The sequence below is a fragment of the Propithecus coquereli genome, unplaced genomic scaffold (genome assembly GCF_000956105.1).
Source record: "Propithecus coquereli isolate 6110/MARCELLA unplaced genomic scaffold, Pcoq_1.0 Scaffold235, whole genome shotgun sequence".
In the NCBI taxonomy this organism is placed as follows: Eukaryota; Metazoa; Chordata; class Mammalia; order Primates; family Indriidae; genus Propithecus; species Propithecus coquereli.
The window spans coordinates 5,624,512-5,629,056 of NW_012147897.1; positions in this window are offsets into that span (position 1 = coordinate 5,624,512).

Consider the following 4,545-nt stretch of genomic DNA (forward strand, 5'->3'; position numbering starts at 1 on the left):
CACTTGATCAAGTCGAAGTCTTCATTTTAAAGTTGAAGAAACCAAGGCTCAGAGAGGGGCAGACACTGGCCCAAGGTCACACAGCCAATCCACAGACCAGGCAGTGCTGGATGCAGTGTCTAGATTCCTGGCCAGGAGTATTTCTTACAATATCCTGCACTTAAACAGTTCCGTCCGGGCGGAAGCTCTGCTGTTCCGGAAGAGACGCCAGGCCTTCCCAGAATCCGGTCTCAGGCTGTCTTCCAGGATGTGCTGTCAAGGCTCACTCCTTAGGGAACAGCTGTTGGCAAAAGGAGGCGAGATATTGATTATGGCTGGGGTTGGGGAGGGCGGTTTGGGGGGAGAGGCGGGGAGAGAAGGGACAGGGAAAGGCAGTGGAATTTCTCTGGAAAATCAAAGGTGTATTTATTTATTTTTATTTTCGCTTATCTGTATTTTCTAATTTTTCTACAGTTATATGAGTAATCTTTCAGACTTGAAAGTGATAAACTGTTTAATTAGGAATGGTCTGGGGAGCCAGGGTTGCCTCCGCCCTGACGGGCTGTGTGAACTTGGGCAGGTCCCCACCCCTCTCTGGGCCTTTCTTGGAAATGCCAGGAATAGGGTTCCCCTGTGAGAGGTAAATGAATCAAAAGGCTCCCTGGCTTGGGAAACAGCTCTCCAGCCTACGCTCAAGAGACTTCAGCCTAAGGAAAGAATGCAGCAACCAAAGATTGAGGCGTCCAGAGAAAAGCCAAGGTTCAGAGAAGCCCAGTTTGGCCATGTGCATGTCCAGTGCTGTCCGAAAAGTCAGGGATGTTGTCTGAGAGATGTACCCATCCCAGTCCCCACAGAGGACCTCCCTGCAGGGAATGGAGATGGTTCTTCAGGCTTCACCAAGGTCTGTGTGAATCATTTCTCCACCAGCCCTTCTTGCCCCATTGCTCAGATTCCAGGCCTACCAGGCAACAGCTTCCCAGAGACCTGGCTCCTGGGAGGGAAGGAGGCTGCGGAGGGGACAAGAGCGCTCCTGTCAGTGGAAAGGAAGACTGGTGTCAGAGATGGGTTGGAAGGAGGAGTCATCTTGAGTGACACCGCTAGGGCTAGCCGGTCTGACCTCTCTAGGTATTTGGATAAAGGTCAACAGCGCCTGCATAACACGAGTGAGTACTGCAAACTGCTCGGTGAAAGTTAGCTGTAGCTATCTGGACGGCAGGGTGGAGCCATGAGTCCAGAAGGGGAGCAGCACCTTGATCCTGGCCCGTCCTGGCCCATCTGTCCAGCTCGGCCCGTCTCTGGGAGGCTGACTCAGCTCACACCCACTCTCTCTCCTCTGACCAGCGTGTCCGTGTCTGCTGCTCATGGGCACTGAGGAAGCACCTCGCTGGCTGTTCTGAGCTGTGGTGTCCCTGCCTGGTTTTCCCCTCCTAGCTTCCCTTTGATCTCCAGGCCCGAGGGAGGGATCCCAGCTCCCCACCCCTCCCTCACCCCTGCCAGCACTGGGTGAAGCCTCAGAGGCTGGGAATTCTAGGTCAGGCTGGGACCCCAGAATGTCAGGGATCAATGTGTGCCTTGTTTGCCCCTCCTCCAGTGATGCATACATAGGGAAACCGAGGCCCAAAAAGGAAGCCCTCCCTACCCCTTTGCATAGCCAGGGAGTCAGTGGCTATTTCTCCATCCTCCTCTGCTCTCCTTAGGTCCCCAGAGGCCACTGTTAGACTATGCTTCCCCCTCCCGCCTCGTGGCCACACCTCACCTGGTCTTTGTTTGCTCTGCGGCTCTGTCTGGGGTAATTCTCACCGAGTGGGGTCAGCCCCCCGGGAGCAGGCAGCTAACAAGCTTCAGATGTCCCAACCAAACCTGGCCTTGCAGCAGGCGGATGCTCGGATGCTGCGGCTGATTGAGGACGCCTGGCCAGTGGGGATGGAGTGGGGAGGACGACTCCTCTCCCCTTCCCAACTGCCAACTTGGACTGGACACAGCAGGTGCCAGGGTTTAACCCCCCAAACCCCAGCCAGGCAGCTGTTTCAAGATCTGGAAAAGGACAGGGAGGCTGGAGGACAAATGCATTGTGATCATTTGGGAACTTATTTCTTCTCTCAAACCTTTCCTGGGTCCTGAGCTGCTGCGGTTTCCCCTGAAGTTGCAGTGGGAAGGGGAGGAGAGAGGCGTAAGCTGCTCGTTGGGAGCCAGCTGGGCATGATTGGATCCTGGGCTGGGCACAAATGTCATCTTCTCCAACTCTCACGGGAACCCTGCAAAGTTAGGACTGTCACCAATCACTTTACAAATGAGGAAACAGAGGCTCAGAGAGGTGAGGCAACTTGCCTAAGGTCACACAGCCCCTAAGTAGCCAAACTGGGGTTCCAGCCCACCTCTGTCAGGGCCCACGCTCTACCCTGCAACAAGCTGGGATGTTTCTGGAAGACCAGAATGGTATATTGTGGTCTCAAAACTTCATGAATGGTGAGGGCCCATGGCTGCCCTGGAGTTTCAGACACTGAGGCTGCCTTTGCAGCTGACTCACTCCTCAATCTTGACAAGGCTGCAGATTTCACAAGTACAAAATGGGGCTCATCGCCTCAAGTTCAGGTGAGGTAATGCTAATTGCCATCATCACATTCTCAGCCATGCCCAGAGCACATTCTGGGAGCCAGATCCACTGGTTTGTTGTGAAGAGCTTGGGTTCTAGAGCTCTGCTCCTTACTAGCTGTGTGACGCTGGCCAGCTTACTTTACCTTTCTGTGCCTCCGCTTCCACTTCTGTGAAATGAGGATGACATTGTTAATAGTTCCGATCTCATAGGGTGGCTGTGAAATGAAATGAGTTAATATCTGTAAAGGGATTAGAAGGATGTCACACACAGGGACGCATCCAGCATGTATGTTAACTAATATTGGGCTCAACCTTGTGAGATGCGTGTTATTTTCCCCAAAGTACAGATGTGGAAACTGAGGCAGTGCAGTGCAGTGATTCTCAAACGTAGTGTGCGTCAGAATCCCCAGTTTCCAGGTCAGTAAGTCTGGGTCGGGAACTGAGAATGTCCAGCATGTTCCCAGGTGATGCTGATGCTGCTGGCGTGGGGCCACGCTTGAGACCCACTGCCCTGGGGGCCTGAGTGTGGCTCCTGTAATGCCAGGGCCAGCCAGCACCAAGAATAAATGATTTGGCATAAGCGAGTGAGTGTGTACCGAGAGCAGAAAGGATGTTGGACTAGGGTGATTCCTCACTCTGCCCTCTCCTCTTCCAGCTCCGAGGACTGTGGCTCATCCCGTCACTTCTTCCTTGACCTGAGTTGGGAAGATCACCGCCACACTGTCCCCCACGCCCCGTGGCAGAGAGCAGCGTGCCTGCTGAGGCCACAGGCTGCATAAAGGGGCCTGTGTGCCGCTCACCTCCCACAGAGCGCCCAGTGGTTTTCTATTTCAGTTGCTGTAAAAATATCACTTTTGATCTCAGCTTGTGGCTCTTAAAAAAAAGAAGAAACCACCAACAGGCTGGGTTTTCATTCTCCCCTGGCCCCTCCCCACCCTCACCTCAGCTCCCCACTCTGCCCCCATCCTCCGCTCCTCCCTGGACCACCGGCACCCTAGCTGGACGGAGGGCACCTTAGGAACGTGCTGGCCTGTATCTCTCTGCGTGTCTCCCCCAGTCCCGCTGTGCGCAGGACGAACAGTGTAAGTGCGGGTATGTGGAGACTGCCCTTTCCCCTCCTCCCTCTCTCCCTGCCCCTTCCCTTCAGCTCCAAGACCCCTGCTTGGCCAGGTCCAGGCGCTTCTCCAGTGCTGTCAAGTGCATGGTATCAATCACAGCCCCGCATCTGTGAAGTCTCGAGTCCTCCCCAGAGTGGAGCGAGAACAGCTCGTGGGACCTAAATATTTATATCACACCATCTACGCAGAGAGCCCTCAGCAGCCCCGATTTGCCTGGAGAAGTTGCCTTCACGCCTGATGGTTCTGATATCCCATCTCCTGGTTCCGCAGGCAGACGGACAAGCCCCTCTCCCTGCCCCCAACACACACACACGCCCCTTTCCTCTCAGCAAACTCTGGGGAGATGCACAAGCGGGGCCCTCCACCTGGGGTGGTCCCCTGCTCCAGGCTCTGCACTGGCCTCCCCAAGACATTTTTTAGTCCCCCCAAGATATTCTTGAGCATACTCGCTCCACACTGAGCCTCTGAGCCAGAGCCCTTCCTGTCCTGTCGCCCCTCCGTCTAGTGAGGTCACTTCCAAGGATCCCAGCTCTGGCAGAGGGGCCAGAAAATCCCACCACCTCCCTAAGCGGCTTCTTGGCTGACAGGCAGTTTGTGCCATTTGACGGGGCAAACAAGCCTTGCACCTCTGACTCACCAGGCTTTGAGCTGTTGTGACGTATTTTTTTGGCTTTTCGAGAAAGACAAAACACCACTCATTCAACAAACACTTCTCCACAGGTCATCTGCCTCTGGCCCTGTGCTGACATGGCCACTGCTCCTCCTCAGGGAGCCCTCCCTCACAGCCCTGCGGGTGGAGACACAGATGTGTGCACGGGTCAGGCAGTTAGGTGACAGGAAGTGCAGGTGTGGG